At 36.1% G+C, this 20,961-nt stretch overlaps 1 protein-coding gene across 7 annotated transcripts in view; it reads right to left on the bottom strand.

Moving 5' to 3' along the window:
• LOC131686706 (ankyrin repeat domain-containing protein 11) overlaps window positions 1-20,961 on the bottom strand; it is a 104,293-nt gene that overhangs the window by 52,460 nt on the left and 30,872 nt on the right. Inside the window, exon 1 of one of the 7 annotated variants that reach the window (XM_058970622.1) lies at window positions 2,506-2,653. The exons of 2 other annotated variants lie outside the window; for them this stretch is intronic. The gene's annotated coding sequence lies outside the window, so the exon portion shown is untranslated. Of the gene's footprint in view, window positions 1-2,505; window positions 2,654-20,961 lie in introns of those variants that run through there. 4 more of the 7 variants (XM_058970625.1, XM_058970624.1, XM_058970623.1 and 1 more) reach the window with 4 other exon arrangements.

The following is a 20,961-nucleotide window of genomic DNA, read 5'->3' as shown; positions in this document are numbered from 1 at the left end:
GTAAGACAAAGAGGAATGGTTTGAAAAAAAAATCCTATGTGATTTTGGATTCGAGAAATATTAAACTGATAAAATCTACTAACATAAGAAAGTAATGTACCTCGAATCACGGAATGCATAACGAGATCATCGACGAATATTATATTACATTTTCAGAGAGCTGCGACATAAGACAACGATGTTAATCACGATAACATGATAGCAATTGTCACAAAAACATTTCTACAAATACACGGTGCTAAATTGTAGAACGGGCAGCTTGATAGTTTGAACTATAGTTATTTAACCCTTAAAGATGAAAATCAATTTTCTACGAATTTGGTGAAAATTTTCTCCCAGCACACTATACTACAGTAATTACGACATATTTTTCGCAATGTTGTTTTAAAGGATTAATTATACATCTATACAAGAATGGATGTAGAGTTGAACTAATGTGCAGTAGAGAACCTGGAATAATCCGAAAATTAAAAACTTTTAATATTAGAACACCAACCGAATTGAGCGGCCATGTTGAAGAAAAAAAAACACGATAATACAATGCACAAATTGCCGCCAGCTCGATCTCGATGGACAAGGCAACAGGCAGTCACTGCCTTCCGAGCCGACCACATTTATTGATGAATACATGCGATAAGTACACTTCAATTGCCGCCACACTCGCACGAGACCGCTGCGGCTTTGATAACGGCACGACACGGTGGCCCATACACAGTGTAGCAGTAGCAGTTTCAAAGGCAGCATCAAAGATGCATTCAGTAGGCGGCAAAGTGGTACGTAGTAGCACTCAATTTGCTCACTTTCCGCCGCCCACTTGGCAATGAATGCATTTCACTTCACTCACCACCAGTAGACGGTGGTGCCGCTCATTACAAGTTACTAAGCGGTTGGCAGTACCTAACCATCGTTGCACACCCGCCTAACCCCAAAAATGTCTAACCGTGACCACCTTTCTACGTTCGGACTCCCGCTCAGCGAAGCACTTTCCAACGCTCTCCGGTTGAACAAGTTTGCATGGCGAAGCGCGAAATAGCAGCGAAGAAAGGAAAATAAATTGCAAAAGAATGTCAATACAACAAGTTTGCACTTCTTCACACATTTACAAGACCAGGTTTACGTGTAGGCAAGAGACGCGAAATTACGTTGAGCGTTCTAGTACATCCTTAGTCGGATATGTAGCGTAGTAGAGCGGCACAAATGGCGAAGGGTGCTGAAACCCCTCCGCACTTCTCTCTTGAATTTTGTGTGGGTGAATGAACTTTTGCAATTACATCTAATGGCCACGAGAGTATCTAAAGCTTTAGTTCCCCGCTTGGAATGAATGAATGGTTCACACATGGCAATAATGGATGTGTTGGTGGAAAATTTATTGAGAAATCGTCCATTATAAAGAATAAATATTTTTGACAGCTCCTAAAACTGCACAATTGAAGAGAAGTTTTAAATAGCATTTAGTTATAGACTTGTGTGATTCATGCTTGCTAATCCATTCATACAGGTTCGAGATAAACACCGATTTTTCCAGCCGTGACCACTTTATTCTGCACATATATTTATAATTTTCGCTGTACCCGTTTACGTTTGCTCCAGATCATTTGCCAAATGATCCATTTTACAACACGGCGCCAATAAAAAGTTCACTGCACGATATCAACAGAATGTGTATTTGGATTTATTTGGCTTTCATGGTTTTACCACCACATTAACCAATTGATAATTTATCGTAGGTAAAAAAGAACCCACTTTAGTGAAACTTCGGTTCGATAACTTCACTGAGCCTAATCACAAGAATAAAAAAAACCTTGTATTCCCTTTCCCCTTACACACTTCGATTAGTTTCCTCTGTGATCTTTCCGTTTGTTTCACCATTCCGTTCGCGAACCTCATACAACTCACTCCGTTCTCGTTCACTTGCGGATCAACTGACACCATTTACTCACGAAGGCCATACACCGGAGAAACCAGCCTGTGGCGGATTGAATTGATTGCGATTCCCAATTCAGGTCCCATGTCCCACTCTATCATCGTTGTATGCGGTCCGACATTTCATTCTCTCTTTCCTTTTCTCCCTTAGCGAATAAACCGATTTTAATTAATTTTTCCTCTTTCAATTCACAAGAATGAAGATTCATTTCAATGTTATTGATACACAACGGTAACATCTTCTTTGAACACACAAGCATCTTGCTAAGTCTCAATAAACTCCCTTTCATGCTCTCGTCCTCACTGCGTTTCTCTCACTCATCATCGTACACACACATCAACACCGGTTGGTCCGTCGGTCACTCTCAGAATTTCTCTGTTGTCTCACACTTCCACTTTTTCCTTTCCTTGTTCACAAAAAAATTTATTGAACATTAAAAATAAATAATTAAAATGTTGACTGAACTTGAGCCAACCACAATTGGAACAAAAGCCATCCCAACCAACGCAGATCGAACTAAGAACACTAAAAACACACTACATCCGTTGATTGACAAATATATTGTAGGACATGATAATTACACTTCGATTAAGCTAAACCAGTATCCAATATTGCACTTCTAAGGCAGAACTGCGCCGATATATCAGAATTTAGAACAAAGTACGGCGACGATCGGCTCTTGCTGTGTGCTGTGGCCACGGCGAGATCGAACACGGCATTGATGATGTGTGCTGGCGCTGCTTCATCGTGACCGCCAGAGTAGGGTTTATTGCTATAATACTACCAAAACCGACCGAATCGGCAATGGAATGGAATAGTAGTGTTGTGTGTGTCCATTCACGAAAAAAGAGAGAAAGAACTCGCGTACGCGGAATGAATTCACTCATTCTCCGGTTGCGATTACGATACCGGATTCTCAGACGACTTCACAAAAGTTCATTGAGAAATGTCATTCACGAAACTGAGAATGGGAGATTACACATACTCATTCGCGTTTAACCGGCAGAGAGGAATTTCTGCAAAGCTTTCGCTCGCAGATTATCGTAAAAATGGTCATTCCTCCTCATGCCATTCATTCATCCCATCGATTCATCACGTTCAACTACTTTGATCACTTGTAGGTACTAGGGTGGGGCAAAATGATCGTTTTTTCAGCACAGCACTTTTTTGGTTCTTTTTGGGGTCCCAAACAACTGTGCAAAATTTGGGGTCGATTGGTGTTGACCCGGCGTAGCGCATTGCGTTTGAAATTTGTATGGAGATTAGTATGAGAAAACCTACATTTTTGCATTTTTAATTCTACAGACTACAATTCTTCCTATAGTATGTCAACAAATAGATAGAAGTGTAGTCCAGGATATGCTGAACAACTTTGCCGAAGGATGTATGGTGTTAGAATGTCTCTAAGCCGAGTTATAGCTGTTCAAAGTTCAATACATCGAAATAAATGCCAAAAATCATTTTTATTGCCAACACTGCGGGTGTACCAATGGAAGTTCATATAGAATTCCAAAATAACATTATTTATTTTAGATTTACCACATTGGTATGTTTGGATGAATTATTCAAAAGCCTTAGCTCAATTTCATGAGGTAGTTGAGCAATAGGGCGTAATGAGGGGTGATGGAGGGGGGGGGGGGGGGACTTTAATATGTAGAAATTCGAACTGAAGTGTTGTCGAATTGGAATGCTCAGATGAATTATTTCAAAACATTTACACACTGTCTTACGCATAATAGAAACGATGAAATAAAACATACTGTATCCATTTGCCTTGACTTTTATCAATAGAAGTTATGTTACAGACTGAATCAAATGATGTCGAGTTGATATGTCAGAGGATTATATTTCGGTATAATACGCATGATTTGATAGCATGCTCATTTCGATGCTGTTCGATCACGAGGCGTGAAGCTAATTTCTGGATTTCAACATGAAATCTACCAGATCCCTACATCAATTTTTGCTTCAGGTGATCGAGCAGCATCGAAATGAGCATCCCATCAAATCATAGTGCCTATTAAACTGAAATATAATCAATGAAATCCTCTGACATATCAACTCGACATCAATTGATTCAGTCTGTAACGTAACTTCTATTGATAAAAGTCAAGGCAAAAGGATACAGTATGTTTTATTTCAACGTTACTATTATGCGTAGGATATTGTGTAAATGTTTTGAAATAATTCGTCTGAACATTCCAACTCGACAACATTTCAGTTCGAATTTCTACATATTTAAGTCCCCCCCCTCTCACCCCTCACTACGCCCTATTGCTCAACTGCCTACGCTCATGAAATTGAGCTAAGGCTTTTGAATAATTCATCCAAACATACCAATGTGGTAAATTTAAAATGTATAATGTTATTTTGGAATGCTATATGAAATATCATTGGTATACCGGCAGTGTTGGCAATAAAAATGATTTTTGGCATTTAATTCGATGTATCGAACTTTGAACAGCTATAACTTGGCTTAGAGACATTCTAACACCATACATCCTTCGGCAAAGTTGTTCAGCATATCCTGTACTATACTTCTATCTATTTGTTGACATACTATAGGAAGAATTGTAGTCTGTAGAATTAAAAATGCAAAAATGTAGGTTTTCCCATACTAATCTCCATACAAATTTCAAACGCAATGCGCTACGCCGGGTCAACACCAATCGACCCCAAATTTTGCACAGTTGTTTGGGACCCCAAAAGGTACTAAAAAAGTGCTGTGCTCGGTTGATGTGGCTATGATTACGTTTTTCCATATAACATTGCCCCACCCTAGTAGGTACTTGTACATAGTTGTCACTCTGTTATACGAGAACAAGGATTGATAGGTTTACAAAATGATTTACTATGGCTGCTTGAAATATTCAAATACCTAGTAGTTTTGTTCATTTTTATTTAATATCAGGATGATCATTTTTATAGCGATTTCAAACTTTTGATCCGATGATCCTTCAATTTCGTTCATTCTGAAACTTCCCTTGTTGAAAGAATTATCACCCATATCCCAATTTACGACGAATGCAAAACTCATTTAAAGGGGTTTGCATGCTTATTGCCGAATAAATGAGAATTAATACTGAACGAATCTAGCATTTGTTGTGAATCAGAATAAAAAGGGGCACGGAAAAAATATATTTATAAATCTATGAAACAATAACAAACCTCGAATTCATGAAACTATTTGTTTTCCCACAAAATAAGTTAAAACTAAAAATGGAGTTACACTCACGTGTTTGGTAGGGCTACTGCTTTTGTTTCCTGAACATATTTAAATTAATTTAGCAATATACTGATTTGCATTAACTACATCGACTAAAAACCGATATTCATAATTTCAGGAGCTTAATCACCAATTTCGTAATTTTATGCACGTTATGAAGATATTTTATTCGTGAGTTCACTTTCTAATTTTTCATGCAGAGTAATGCGATTCATGTTCATTATTTCAAGAGCTTAGTCACAATTTTCATAATTTCTTTGTGCGTTATCGTGATATTTTATTCTAGAGGTAAAGGGTGTACGGAATCAAATTGCATCACAAGAAACCGATTCAACCGATCGCTTTAAAACATTCAGGGAATAAAACTAAGCATATTTTTTCCATGTTCGTTTTATTCAATTCGCCATATCCAAATGCACGCACCTTTCTCTTAACACTGCTAGTAAAGTCTTGTACAACATTGGGGCCAACTTTTTTAGTGCGGAAATCCATTTTTCCTCATTTCTGCTTTGGAGCTTCTAGTTTTCCGATCTGTTTACTTCACATCCTTGCTCTCACTTGAGTACGATGGCTCTAAGTTTCATAACTTTCCCTACCCAGTAATCTCTAGCTAATTGAATGTCGTTAAAACGTAAAAATAAGTTGTTTTATGCTTCAGATTATACGGTATGCGCGCCAATAGAGATGCTCGACATCTCCAATGGAGCTCCCGGATCGACTCCAAACTTTTAAAAATCTTCAATGGCTTCAACAGAACATACAAAATTTTTGCGATCATTTCGCTAAGTTCGTGGAAATTCATGTATTTTCATGAAGGAACCCGGATCATGCAACAGCTCAGCCCGGGAACAATCTGACAGAAAGTGCTTATATCATATATGTACCACTGATTTGATAATGGTGCTGATTGATAATTATCCCATCACCATATGAGTGTCATGAACAACGAAACCTGGCGGAAGTGAAGCTAGGTTTAGGTCTGATGGAACAAAGACAGTCTCTAGAAAATAAATTTGGCCTAAACTATCTGCTTTTAAAAAAATAATGTGCCCTTTTTTAGTTTGAGCCATCATAATGATACCAATTTATGAGTCCAAATCCTTATTTTTCCGTTACAGTTTATTTTAATTGCAAGAAATCTTTATCATAAACCAATTTGATTATTAAACTTCCGTGAAGGCACGTACAACCTATTTGTTTCGTTTGACCAATTTAACAGTGCTTGCTTAAAGTTTTTTTGGGGTACAAATGTACCCCACAAAACCGTTAGCGTTAGTGTTTTGTCATGTGTACATAATTCAAAAAAAATTATATATTTTTTTAAAAGCAAAATATCGATCCATAGTAAGCGAGAAACTTGTGTAAAATTGTATAAGTTACAACTCTGCTGAATAATAGTATCTGTTATTTGGTATAACAAAGCACTTTAGCAAAGTAACTAGAAAATGCGTTTGGATCGGTATCGTAATTTTTGCTTTTGCGGATGAAAGAGTCAAAACACATTCGTGAATATGATTTGTATATACTATGCAAGACGCATCATTCGATTCGTTATCTTCAACCCAGGCTCTGGAACATACTTACTTTATATACACGTACAATGCACCGGCTCTACCTATTCCTTCGACGCCTTCCTGTTTCATCTCTGTTACTGCATATTGCTGTATTTTTAACGTTTGTGTTGGCGTTTGGTTTTCAAAAAAGCCTCGGAATAAATATACTTTTTGACTGGTTTTTGAAAAAAAAAAATTGTTCAAAAGGAAATTTAATAAGCTTTACAACGTTGAATAAATGGTCAAAATCGATTTGAAACTACCGGAGTTATAGCAATATGAAGAAACAAGGGAATTTTGACGTAATTTAAAGACTTGTTCTATACAAAAAGAAATATTACATACTTAAACAGTCAAAACACGAATATTTTTAAACAGGTTACTTTACGAATGATTTTAGAATAAAACTATCCAATTTAATTATAAATTTAATAAAAATTAGACATACTAGAGCGATTTTAGTTCTGGGGTATGAATGTACCTCACAAAACCGTTTACGTAGAGAAAAAGTCGCCGCGGCCTAAGTATCGGTTTTAAGGTACCTGTCGAAATTTATATTCCATTATAGAAAGTTGAACCGATATTTTCCGATAAATTGCTGTTGACTTGGTTTGTTACTAATTATCATGAAAAATAATACGCAAAGAGATTTTAGATGTGAAACACGTATTGTTAAATGATCTTTCATGAATGTTCGTTTAAAAAATTAAATAATTCAGGCAGTTTGCGAATCTGAAGAGACAGAATTTTATGCAAGAATGAAAAAATACAATATTTGAGAACCAGAAAATACGACGAATTCTAGCGATTCAGACGTGCTAACATTTGGTACGGTTATATGTGTCATCCATTCGTATTACGAAGTATAATTCACTACTACAAAAAAGACTGTGTTTTGTGTATAGACGCAAACAGTTTTATGAAATGGATGGGTTGTTTTGTTCAAAACCCGAACCCGACTCCGATAATTTCCAATTTGAAAATCCCGAACCCGACCCGGGCCCGAAAGTCCAAAATTTCATAAAACCGGACCCGACCCGAACCCGAGAATTTCAAATTTGAAAACCCGGAACCTGACCCGAACCCGAGAAGCTTAAATTTACAGAACCCGACCCGAAACCCGTCGGGTTCGGGTCGGGTCCGGGTTTCGGGTCCAAAAACTCGAACCCGACCATCTCTAATCTATACATTAACTTATTTTGGTACATGATTAGCCATCTAAAACTATTGTATTAAGAAAAGTGCACGCTACATTGTGTGTCGGTGTTCGCTCAGAGATGCACCTGTTAGTACGCAGATACAGGTTAGAATTGATCATCATAATTTTTCCCATGTGGTACTAAATCATGCCTTTGTAGTAGCACCCGTAAGTAACGTAGGAATTCGACAAAAGGGTAGTCGTCCTAGAAACGAAACCCAGTAGGCATATTGATAGGTAGGTAACATATATTTGCGTCTGAACCAAGGTAACTTCACTATTTATTCCTTGAAGCCTGAAGCTACTTTTGGGTCGAAAAAAAATTGAATTAGATCGAAATCTGCTGTCAAGAACAGGGTTTGCCTATCTTGTTCCCTAAAACAGGGGTTGCCATAGAAAATGCTTTATAAATCGATAAGCTTTACTCCTACAAGTTCAAGTTCTTCAACAAAATTCTTTACTCAGAACATTCCTAAAACATTGTCGAAGACACTAACTTTCTAGCTCGTCAGTATAAAAACTTAATTGTTTTTAGTTCAATCATAGTAAGCCATGCCTAATTTTTATTTTGTATCGAATTTTGGCGAATATTCATAAGAACAGTTCCTCCAAAGACACCATGTGAATATATTTGATGGTTTGTCCTCTAGTGAATTAAGTTCACGTTTTTGGCGTTTCGACCACTGTGTGGACTCTTTCCAAAAAGAGGCGTCCACGGGAAAAGGCGGCATGGCTGGCAAAATTTCTTGAAAAAAATATTTATTGTGCTTCATAACTAGTATTATAAATCTTATTTGACAAGATCTCGATTTGCTTCTTTATTGCGTCTAGAAAAATTCCTGAAATATGCCTATTGTTCGTGTTCTACAGTGGTGTAACCCTTTGAACTGTGTCAGCCTCGACGTTTGTGGTAGTCGTGGGATACGTGCTAGGTGTAATAAGATTGTAATTGACATTTCCACAATTATATTGAACATAACCAACTAATGAATCATAGTTTGGATAAATGGGAAAAGCACAATCGCACCACTAGTTGGATTAGAGCAGATTTTTTGAGTAGGATTTTCGGAAAGCTGAGTTGATGGATGGTCTTATCTTTTAGTTTGTTCAGTTTTCAGATCCTAGAGACCCCATTGTTGCAAAAAAGAAACTGTGTGATTACTGGATACTTGTTCAGATGCATCATCTAACTTGGCCCCAAGTCGGTGTTAGTTATTGGCGAGATGAATACGAAATACAAAAATCCAACTTAATTTTAGGTTAGGTCTTGTGCCCTCAGTGCACAAGCTGGTTCAATCCAATAGTTCCCCTTTGGGAATACATATTGCATACAAATGATAAATATCACTTTATTTCAAACAATACAAGGAAAAATGTAGTCCTTAATTCGTGAATAAATTGCTGTGGATTCGAAGAATATTATGTTTTAAAGTCACGAACACAGCACCGTGAATGAAAATCTGTGTTCAATTTATCTTCTGTGACACTTGCAGTCCTTATATTTGCTCGTGAACTATTTCACAAATTTACTATATCCCTGTTTTATGAACTGGTTCCTGATTTATAGTATACTAGCTAAAAGCCATCGCGCGTTGCTGCGACCGTCTGGCCATCTGGCGGGCAGATACTCCCCATCCAATAGCACACAAACACGATCCATAACAAACGCCTACTATGTATAAATTTTTACGGCAATCGGTTGATACGTTTGGAAGTCCATAAATCACATACATATAAACATTGAGTTTTATATATATATATAGATAGATAAATAGAAGATAGATAGATTATTCAGATAGATTTCTATTTGGTCGTGAATAAGTTCACGTATTTGGAATACATATGTATATCTGCTTTTATGGGCTTTTTCAGAGTTCAAACAACTCTTACTATGGTGCTGATAATTGCACGTGAACAATTGCTTAAAATTAGCCATAATTAATAGCAGTTCACCATTCGTGCTCGTCAAATTATTCACAAAACCATATAATACGTTACCATTGTTATGATATAGTTCAGAAAGTATTGAATGGTTTTAATATTTGCACGTGACCAGTTTCATAGAACTCAGAATATTATTCATGGATCCTTGTTTACTTCGTGTTCGTGTTCACATTGTGTAAGTTTCACTAGCAATTGCGCAACCATTGCGAATATGGAATCTGAAAACATCAGCGACGTAAACAAATGTTACGCACGTACCTAGAAAATCCGGATTTCCCTCACCGCAAGAAGCTGGGAATGGTCTAATCTACGGTAAATCGTGTTGTAAAACAGTACAATGAGATTGTATGCTATTCCCTCGAAAATCATTCCCCAGAATATCATCCCAGAGAATATACTATTCCTCAGAAAGGCAATTCCCAGATTGTACCATTCCCCAGAATTCCATACCCCAGAATGCACCATTTCCCAGAATGTCAATCCACAGAAAAGTTTTACTGATTTGATCTTTTCAAATGTACTACTCTTTCCTACTTCCATCGAACGACATTCTTCGCTTTCGATTCGGTCACATTTGAAATGATTTGTATTGTGTTGAAACCGGAATTTAAGATATTATATATTTCGAATTAAAATAAAGAATTTGCTGACTTTCCCCAAAAACCATTCCACAGAAACTAAAATACCGAAGTGTTTTCCCCAGAAAGAACTATTCTCCAGAAAACCATATCCAGAATGAAAACCAATGCTCATAAGTTCATTCCACAGATATAACCATTTCCCAGACATTTTTTGAAGTGGGAAAAAATCTTGATGAAAATAAAAAATCAGAATGTTGGCCATATTCCCGATCAGAATGAAATAACAAGATTATAACAGAACACATTTTTTGTAACATATTGTGTTATAAATTAGGTCTCGTTAGTAGTTAAAATAACAGATATTTATAACAAGTAACAATGCGAGTTATAGTCTTGAAATATTTCTGTTATGTGTTTCTGATCGGGTTGCTCCCCTCGTAGAGTCCACTACTAGCAGCATTAGACAATAGCAATATTTTTTACATTTCTTTTAATAATATAAAAATACATATATAGGACAAATCGCAAAATTCTGTACAGGTGTGTTTTTGAGAGCCATAGAAAGCGATAGCCCCCTTCCTAGAATCCAAAAAAATAAAACTGTGTTATGTAAGCAAGGCGCGCTCCTCGCAAACAAGTCAGCTATCCATTCGAATACCCCATTTACTCGAACGTAGGAAATGATTCCTTATTTCAAACATGAACAGTTCTTCAAATCTTTAAGCCAAATAACTCCTGCACGCAAACTTTTGATCTTTTCGTCTGCCAGATTTATTCAAACATAGGTGTTGATTCCTTCTTTCGAGCTTTCCTTAAATCTATAATAAAATCGAAATGAATGGTTTGGTGTGTTTTTAGAGTATTTATCCTTCTTTTGCATTGGAATGTTTCGTACGTAAAAGTACGAACCACCAGATTACTCGGTTTACTCAAACATGTGGCACTAAATACACTCGAAAATAAATGGTACTTATACCATATAATGCACCTTTTTATTTTTTTTTGTGTCGATTACAGAAGTTTTAACCTTAAGGTCTTCGTCTCTTCAGGTTAGAAAAATCTCTAACCCTATGTGCGGGGTCGGGATTCGAACCCAGGTGAGCTACGTACAAGGCAATCGATTTACCAACTACGCTATGCCCGCCCCCATATAATGTCTTATGTCAAACGATATTATGCCAAATGGCTTTGTGTCAAGCAGGGTAATATTGTTCAGAAGCTAGGACAATTGTTGAAGTGTTATGTTGCACTGTTAGTACTGAATATATTTTCTAAAAGAGTTTCCCTTCCCTTCCTTTGAGTTTTATTTTTTGGAATATTTGTTTCGGAACACTTTTGAAGATACGCAATGTTAGAGTCTTTCGTGATAGTGGCTACGATCGAAGCATTTTATTGGTCGTATTCATATGACGGTTATACCAAGGAGACGTTCCTGGTTGACGGTCCCGGCTACAAAGAAAATTCCGCCAGATAATTCACACAGAACTCCACGACATTCCCAGTAGGAGTGGTGTTCCGCTTGAAACCATTGACCACCATTTTTGTCATCGTTTCGGCTTCTCCCCAATCCAGACCTTTTGCCTACAACCAACATTGCTAAAACACTCAGGCCCAGGACACATGTAAGTGAACTCTGGTGATTCGTAGTTATTCTGCCTAAGCTCGACCCTCATTAACAGAAGGCAAAAATTAAGCCCGTACGGTATTAAGCCTGTTCTAATGACCCTGCCACTTCTAGTTTTCCGATCTGTTTACTTCACATCCTTGCTCTCACTTGAGTACTATGGCTCTAAGTTTTATAACTTTCCCTACCCAGTAATCTCTAGCTAATTGAATGTCGTTAAAACGTAAAAAAAGAAAATGTGACTAACATAGTCGAAATAAAAAAAAAGGATAAAATAACTTAGATACCCAATCATAGATCGTCCTAACGCTAATGATGGGACATCAAGAACACGTCAGAAAATGATTGACACCCTTCGATACAGGTTTGACCGTTCCAACCAGTAACGTGGGTGACGTCATGTAAACTGTCGAATACGAATTGCCAATTGCCATAGCTTAATTTAATACATGTAATAAATTTTACGAAACTGCCTTGCAGGAATGGTTTCTGATAAAAAATCAGAAATTTTGGTTAATTACGACGGGCAAGGTTGTTGCAAACTTTGACCATTAAGCTTTCGGTTTCCCCATGAGTTGGCCGCCGATTTAACTTAATTTCCGGTTAAGATATCGATTTATCAAGTTTTTCAGCACGTTACAAATTTGACGTTCAATAATAGTAAATATAAATGCGGATTCTACTCGGCAGTGATTTGTTTTTCCATATGCAGATATAACTCAATGCGTATGGTGCTACTTCAGATTCGAGTGATTCTACTATTCTTAGGTGAGTCAAGGGTCCAACTCGGGTGCCTAAAATTAAAAATCTTCGAGATTTTTGGTTGATTCTCCGTATTAGCAAGGTGGATTCGGATCGGGCTTCTCAAATTTTAAATTTTTGGGTTCGGGTCGGGTTCGGGTTTTCAAATTTTAAAATTCTCGGGTCGGGTCGGGTTCGGGTTTTACAAAATTTTCATTCTCGGGTACGAGTCGGGTTCGGGTTTTTCAGTTTTAAAATGTTCGGGTTCGGGTTTTTCAAATTTTATAATTTCGGGCTCGGGTTTTTAAATTTTCATGCGCTCGGGTTCGGGTTCGAAAAAATGGAAACCCGACCATCTCTAACATAGATATAAATCGATATAAATTTTAGATAATAACTACCTAATAAACACTTTAAATTCTATAACCTATTTGGATATAAGTGGTTCGCATGTTACGGCTAATTCTGATGTGATACGCGATAGGAAGTTTTGTTGTTAGATTGACATTCATTTCTTCAGCTCTGCATACCTGTGGTTGCTGAAGATTGAGTTGCCAGTTGCGGTGCTTTTGTAGCAACAACACTCTTAAATATAATTTTTTTACATAACTTTTTCCAGTGGAACTTTTCGTGCAAATATTGTTTCAGACAAATGTGGAGCATCAAAACCACATAATAATGTTGAAGACTCTATGTAAAAATACTCATTCGTTGCACAGCTATTGAATTATTTTACATTTTTTACGCCAATTTCAAATACGTAAAAGAAAGATGCAAACCAGGATGCACGAGCAGGCACTTTTTCAATGTCTAGACTCTGCACAATAATGGTAAGATGGATTGGTCGGTGGCACTTTAGAACCCTATGAATAGGGTAAGCTTACTTTATCATGTTTTTGACTCATTCTATACAAAAATCAGCAAAAAAAATTCAATTTTGGTAATTTTTGGTTTGATATTAAATTACAAATAGAGTAGAATGGGGTCAAATAGTTATGGGGATACGATAGGTATAGGGCATTATCTTTGTTATTGCAGAGGTCGCTCATGTTGCGTGAATTAGATACACGGTAGAGAACATCGTTTACGACTGTCATTTCGGCTGTTGCCGTGGATCGGCTATAGTAGTTACAGCGTCGTTTGATTTTTCGCGTGTTGTTCTGCGAAAACCCATTGTCTTTCGTCTTCAGTAGGGGAATATGGGGAGACTTGACCAGGTTTTCGACTATACCTGCATAAATCTCCAAAAAAGTTTACAATCCTTTAAAGTCATCAAGATATAATGTGCTAAGGTATTGTGTGTGTTCATGATTTTTTGCAGAATTTTTAATTTACTTTTACAAAAGTTATAAAAGTTTTTCCGTGATCGATTTTTTTTGATCAAGTTTCCCCCCTATAGGGCCAGGGGAGACTTGACCAAGACAAGTTTGAAAAGTCAGAACAAAAAATAATGACATAAAATATACTCTAATTCTTTTTTCATACTGTCGAGTCCTTAGGTAGCAGTAAAAAATATAAAAGGGTTGCATTTCATAAATTTCAACTGTTTTAAAGCATTTCCTTTTAAGTATTACTTGTATTGCTTACATTGCATGTTCACACGTCACGAAATCATCCATATTACTGATAACTTTGTTTACTAGTACTAAATGATATAGACTGATATTTGAAGTGGGTTTTTTTATGACGTGATTTACATTAACAGTAACATAGTAAATATCAGAAATTTTTATCTTTCTTCAGCTTATTGCCACATGGTCAAGTCTCCACATAAAATCTTGGTCAAGCCTCCCCAGCATTAGTTATTGCGTTCAATGGTTCAATGTCGTGCTAATTTTAGTAATAACTATAGAAATGTTCCAATTTATGTAAAATTATTTCACTAGTTCACAAAGAATAAAATAATGTATGAGTACTTTAAATGTAATTATTAGTCGAGCAGATATGTCTATACAAAGTTTGATAAAAATTACATCATTTAACGCAAATTTATTAATTACAGAATATTTTCTATAAGGAAAGGGATTTCATTCCAAATTTTTAAATTCATTTCAATTTAAGACTTTCCGCTGTTCCCAAAGCTCCACTGCTCAAACCATCGAATTGAGGCCGAAAGCTTCACTTCTCACTGATTCAGTGATGCTGGAGTCTTCATGAACTGAGTAAGCAGGTACAGCTCAAAAAAGCAGCCGCCGAAGCTAGAATTAGAGCTTCCATTTCCCGACGGTTTTCAGCTTCCCGGGATTCGGGAAATAAATAATAAATTTCCCGGGAAATCCCGGGATCCCGGGAATTCAGAAGAAAAATGAAAAGGTTAATGATTTTCTTAAAAAAAAGAATAAATTGAAAAGTTTTCAAACCCGTTTGATTACATGTATATCTGTCCTAGAAGCAGTTGTCAGAAAACGGCGATTTGGTGTCCTACAAATTATTCAATCATTTGATATCTCGTCAATAAGTTTACGCAACATCAACTTCTTTTGATAATTTTTCTTGGCTATATGTGTAACCTAAATTTTGGTAATTACGATTACAATTGGACGATATACTGAACGCAGCAGCTGGAGTTACTGACCAAAATTGGAATTCGTTGTTCTGATACGATGGAATGTGATCAATTTAATGCAAAGCACCTTCTTTGGTAATGAAAATTTGAATGAAAAGATTGAGCTGCTTCAGTGTATTGTGCAGTTATTTCTGATCAAATGAGAAAGTGTGATATATGGAATCCATTTCCGTCGCAGTAGGACCAGCAGCACTACGAATTAAGTGTGAATCAAAATCTACCATCGATTTCCTGTTACGGGCGAGTATCTGGATTGCTTGATCTTATCCCTTCAAAAATCCTGCCAGCATCCTTAAAAATCGACATTCAAAGAGTTTGGATGCGCATGATATTGGACAGTTACAGCATTTATGCATTTCTTTTCATGCATCCAAAAATTTACAGATATTACAGTTACGGTATAACAAATTAGACGAAATATGCATTCGATGAACCGATAAAATATTTCTGCAGACGTTCTAGAAACATTTCTTATTTTAAATAGCGTTTGCGTTAAGCATGATATCACTACAAACCATCCCAAGTTTTGAAACAAAACCTCATTGATTTTTTAAGAAATTACCGCTGTTTAAATTACTAATTTGATTGCAAGCCCTTTCATTCAAAATATAATTATTAAAATAAACTATTAAAAGCACTGTAAAAGAAATCTGATTAATTAATTAATGCAGAGATATCGCATCACTAACGCTACTGTAAGGAAATGCTTTGGTACAACGGCCGGCAAATTAATCCATTTTTGCATGAAAATATCAACATTTTTAGCAGTGTTTTGAGTAAGGCTTGGACTATATACATAAAAAAAATCACGAAAACATATCAGCTAGCCTAAGGATATTTAGTCCATTGATTTGCAAATCAGTTGGAAAAGCACAATCTGCATTCATTGCTTACTCCAAATATTTGCCGGCAAAGATATTTCCTACAGAATTTCTTTCGCAGAATCGAAGCCTTTTGGAATAAATTAAAAATTGTTTTTCCCGGGATTCCCGAATCCCGGGAATGAGAAAACCCAATTTCCCGGGAATCGGGAATCCCGGGAAATCCAAAAATCCCGGGATTCCCGGGAAATAAATTCCCGGGATGGAAGCTCTAACTAGAATTGTTTTAAATATCTGCAGCATTCATAGTAGAACTTCTGATTTTCTAGGCTTGTGTATCGTTTTGTTTAAACTCGAATAAAGTGATCTATCGTACCCCCAGATCTTAAAAACTAGGGTTCGCAGTACCGACCCTTTTTGGCGAGAACCGGTACTACGGTACTGAAGCCCTCAGTACCGGTAAAGTACCGGTACTCGAACATTTTTTTAAAACATTCGAAAAAAGCTTCAAACTGAAATTGAATGCTCAAACTGATGATCTTATTCTCAGATGATTGATTTGTGCTGATCAAAAAACATGTTTATTGTTTTTAATTGCTTCGGAATAGCAAGACTTATTTCACAGAAGATATTTTTCGTACCTTCTTTTATTTCGAAATCTAGGCCACTTTGAAACCAATAACTGCTAAGTGGTGCGACTTTCGTCGATTTGAACAGATGGTAAATGTATGAAACCCTATTAACAACAGTAAATCAAAGCGAGAATGGCAGTAAATCCGAGCAGGTTAATTGCATTTCCTCTCTTGCTTTTCTGAAAATTGGTTCCGACCTTTATGTCGTTTGCCTACTATTCTCTAAGGCATATCAAGGCTCCTTGCTTTCCTGTAAACTATGCAGTTTTGCTGAATTTTCCGATCACCAATAATTACAAATCGCCCCATTTGAAGCAGTTCACCAAATCTAAAACTATTAGCTACTAAATCGTTGTTTGTTCTTTTATAGATAAAGGTTTAAGAGCAAACCAAATGCAGACATGACTTAGACCATAGTATTATTACAGAAACAGATCCCCCTGCACAGTTAACATATTTGTCATAAAAAATTGTATAGTACCGAAAATACCGGTACTGGCTTTTGTTCAGTACCAATATTAAGGTACCAAAAATGGGTCGGTATTCCCGGGATTTTCGGTACCGGTATTACCGGTACCACAACCCTATTAAAAACGTCGAAAAAAGTACCTTTGCCTTAATAGATCTAGTTTAAAACATATTTGGCCAGGTATAAAATTTGTATTGCCAGAACGTTACCAGATGTATAACCTTTCCAACGAATGTTTGTTTGTCAAAATAGGTGCAAAAATACCCTTGTTCGAGCTCGCCAAAAAAACTGACCTACTTGACCCCACTCTATAAAAAAACAATAACTCTGTAGTAATAAATTCATTGCTACATACTTAAAAAAACCAAACTTTCCTTAATTTTTTCTCTCAAAGTATGTAACCCCTCAATAGACAATTAAATACTATTTGGTCATACAGGCCATATTCGATTATCCGTAGACTCGATTATCCGTAACTCGGTTATCCGTAACCAGATTATCCGTAGAAAATGATTCGATTATCCGTAGTACGACAATCCGAAGAAATTGTTACGATTATCGGCACATTATATTTTCTCAAGCTACATTACACATTTATAGTTTATTATTTGCTACTATTTACAGTTTCTAAAAGAATAACTATTTTCTAAAAAATAATTAAAACTTCGTAGAAAAACAGAAATTTTAATTATTTAACATATAATTTTGAATTCGATGCGATGACTTACATATTTTCGTACACCAATCAATTGCAATTGATACTAGCTACAATTTCTGGAAGACCAGAATTTTATGTTCTCAAAAATATACACAAAAATACGTAGACATACAGAAATATCGTATTTCTCACAAAAAAATTGTCCCAATATTTAAATACAAAAATCGATAGAAATTGATATCAGCTACAATTCCAGGAAGCACAAAATTTTAAACTCTCGTAAAAATTACAATAATTTGGAAAAATAAAGAAGTTTCATATAATCAACAAATATTTCAATTCAGTGCAGTGTCCTACATAATTTTATGCACCTAATAGATTGGCTACAAACTATAATTTCCTGTTGATGCCAGCTATAATTACCAGAAGAAAAAAAATAAAATCTGTGATTTTTTCTGTAGTTTTTAGAATGAATATAATGACCGATTTTGTCATCCCCATTATGTATTGGAGATTGACAAGATCTGAACATATATGTTTCATATTGAAGTATGATATAAAACCCCACTCAACTCTTCGGAATCAGTCTATTATCGCATCAGTTAAAAAATCGAAACATTTTAATCACTTTAAGAACATGTCGTTTTAAATTCTTAGCTCACTTAAGTAAAAAGCTTTTGCTTTAATCCCAACATGTGACATAGGAGAATCAAACCACAAGACTTTGTCTTAAATGTGGCTGACAAAATCGGGTCAAAAATCTGACAAATTCGGAGGCGGAAAAACACGGGGACTTATAAAATAGGATCTTCACTGTGGTCAGCATTTTGAACCGCTTTAAAAAGAACAGCGCTAATAATTCGTTACGAAGTAGGTGCACTGAACATCCTTTAAGCGACTCGGCTACGTACAACGCCGAACAATGACCAAATGAATTCTGGATGATGTTTCCACCAAGCAAACAAGAGAAAAAAGCTTACTGTGCGACGATGTATAACAAACTGAATCACTTAATGCGTTTAAACATATTTATAGTTAAAAATTTCCAAGAACCAAGAATCAGCTAGTTTCTGAGTAGCTCTCCAAAACCCTAGAGCGCATGACGACGATGATGATGCTGCTGATTGAACAACGCACGATCCTTGGTATTTTTACTTGTAACGTGTGCAAAACTAAACTTCTTAGTAATCCATGTTTGAAAATCGTCCAATGCTGGTCTTTCGTAGGATAAACGTTAAGCGACGCCCAGCAGACCGTTCAGCAGAAATCGGCCCTTAAAGGACTCCCAAAGTTTTGTTGTTGTATACAAACCAGTAGTGCGAAATCATAAATTCAGTTGTTATTTTTGTCTGAATTTACTGAAACCAGTATTAAGTTAACTCAAGTTTCACGCAGAGAATTTAGTTTTATGCGTCATGATTATTAGACCAAACATAAGTATCCCAATCAATCGAACACAATACTTTAAAATAAAATAACTTGGCTATATAACTTATTTTTCTTACATGTCTGATTCCATTATCCGGATGATTCGATTATCCGAAATTTTTCTGTACACTACGGATAATCGAAACCGGCCTGTATTGGCCGATGGCATCTCAAGTCTTACTGAAAGAGGTCGAATTTTTGAAATAAATTTGCGGAGTTGGTTAAGCTAAAAGTCGAGAACAACGCACCCTTATTGATTCTGTTTGATCTAATGCGTCGAATAGCGATAGCAGACACTGCTCTAACCAATGTGATCAGCTGGGTGGGATAAATAGAGGTGCTAAGATGAATTAGGGCACAGTAACCCTACTTTGAAGCAGAAAATTCGATTTTTGCTAAAAAATCATTATATTGTAAAGAAATTAACTGAATAGACTAATACTTCCTGCTGTGTACTCTGTGTCTTGGAAAATATTATAATTATCGATTAAAGTGTTTTTCGACCTTGTAAATACGACACTCCCCAAAGCCGGAACCATTATTTATTAAAAATATGTTTGTAGATCGGAAGCCCTGGCACAGAAAATCTTGCAATAAATATGAAATGTTGAAAAAACAACAGACTATCAAAAATTAGTTAGGCCATTACAAATCTTTTTTAAAAATTATGTCCAAGTACAAATTTTTTTCTGAAGGGGGGGGGGGGGAGGGCAAACAAAAAATAAATATTTATTTTAATAAACACAATTTTTTTTTCTTTTTACATTTTCTTTCGATTGAACAATCGTGGACGTTTCCGCAGGGTGATTTCGTATAGCAGGGTTGAGCTATTTGTTTTACTATAAAAATTCAAGCAAACATTACTGAATCAATCAAAAGTTCACATAGGAAAGAGATGCTAAAGTTTTTGTTTTAAATAATTTTCCGAACAGTGCAATTTCTAAATTCCCAATAAAAGCTTAATGTAAACATTTAAGAGTACATTAAGGTATTAACTTTTGGTTGCTTGAATAGTTTTCATTCCGTTGTGGCGGCACATGGACCAACTGTACACACAAGGCATGAAAATCGGTCAAAGGTGAACCTGCTTGATAACAATGTACAGAAACAGGATTGCAACATTTCACTTATGGACTTTTGGAAAACATTCTGGAATGAATCCAAAGGTAAAGTGTGCGTCAATGGAATTATTCATCTCAGATATGGTTTTCTCTGATATTTTTTTCTATTGCGTATTTCGTATACAGTAGCCTAGTGAACGTACATCCTGTGCATACTATACTTTTTCGAACTCTAGTGGAAACATCAGCTTTGGTTTATCGCTTGTGCTTGAAGACTTGTAGATTTGTTTGTTTGGTACATGATAGTAATTCGGCTCGGTTCCGTGTGCATCTTCGAAATCTTTGCATTTTTCTCCATCTTGTTGCGCAGTAGGTAGCCACATCAGAGAAATTCATTTGATAGTCGTACGGATTTATGAATTGTATAGCAATCATCAGTTCATTTTTTGCCTTTTTCATATAAGGAAGACTGTGCAATCACTCTGAAACTCGACTTTTTAAGCTACACCCGTCATATACCACTAGATTCAGTTCG

This window comes from Topomyia yanbarensis, chromosome 3, assembly GCF_030247195.1.
Source record: "Topomyia yanbarensis strain Yona2022 chromosome 3, ASM3024719v1, whole genome shotgun sequence".
Lineage (NCBI taxonomy): Eukaryota > Metazoa > Arthropoda > Insecta > Diptera > Culicidae > Topomyia > Topomyia yanbarensis.
Note: the sequence above shows the minus strand (reverse complement) of the source record. Positions and strands in the feature narration are given on the sequence as shown.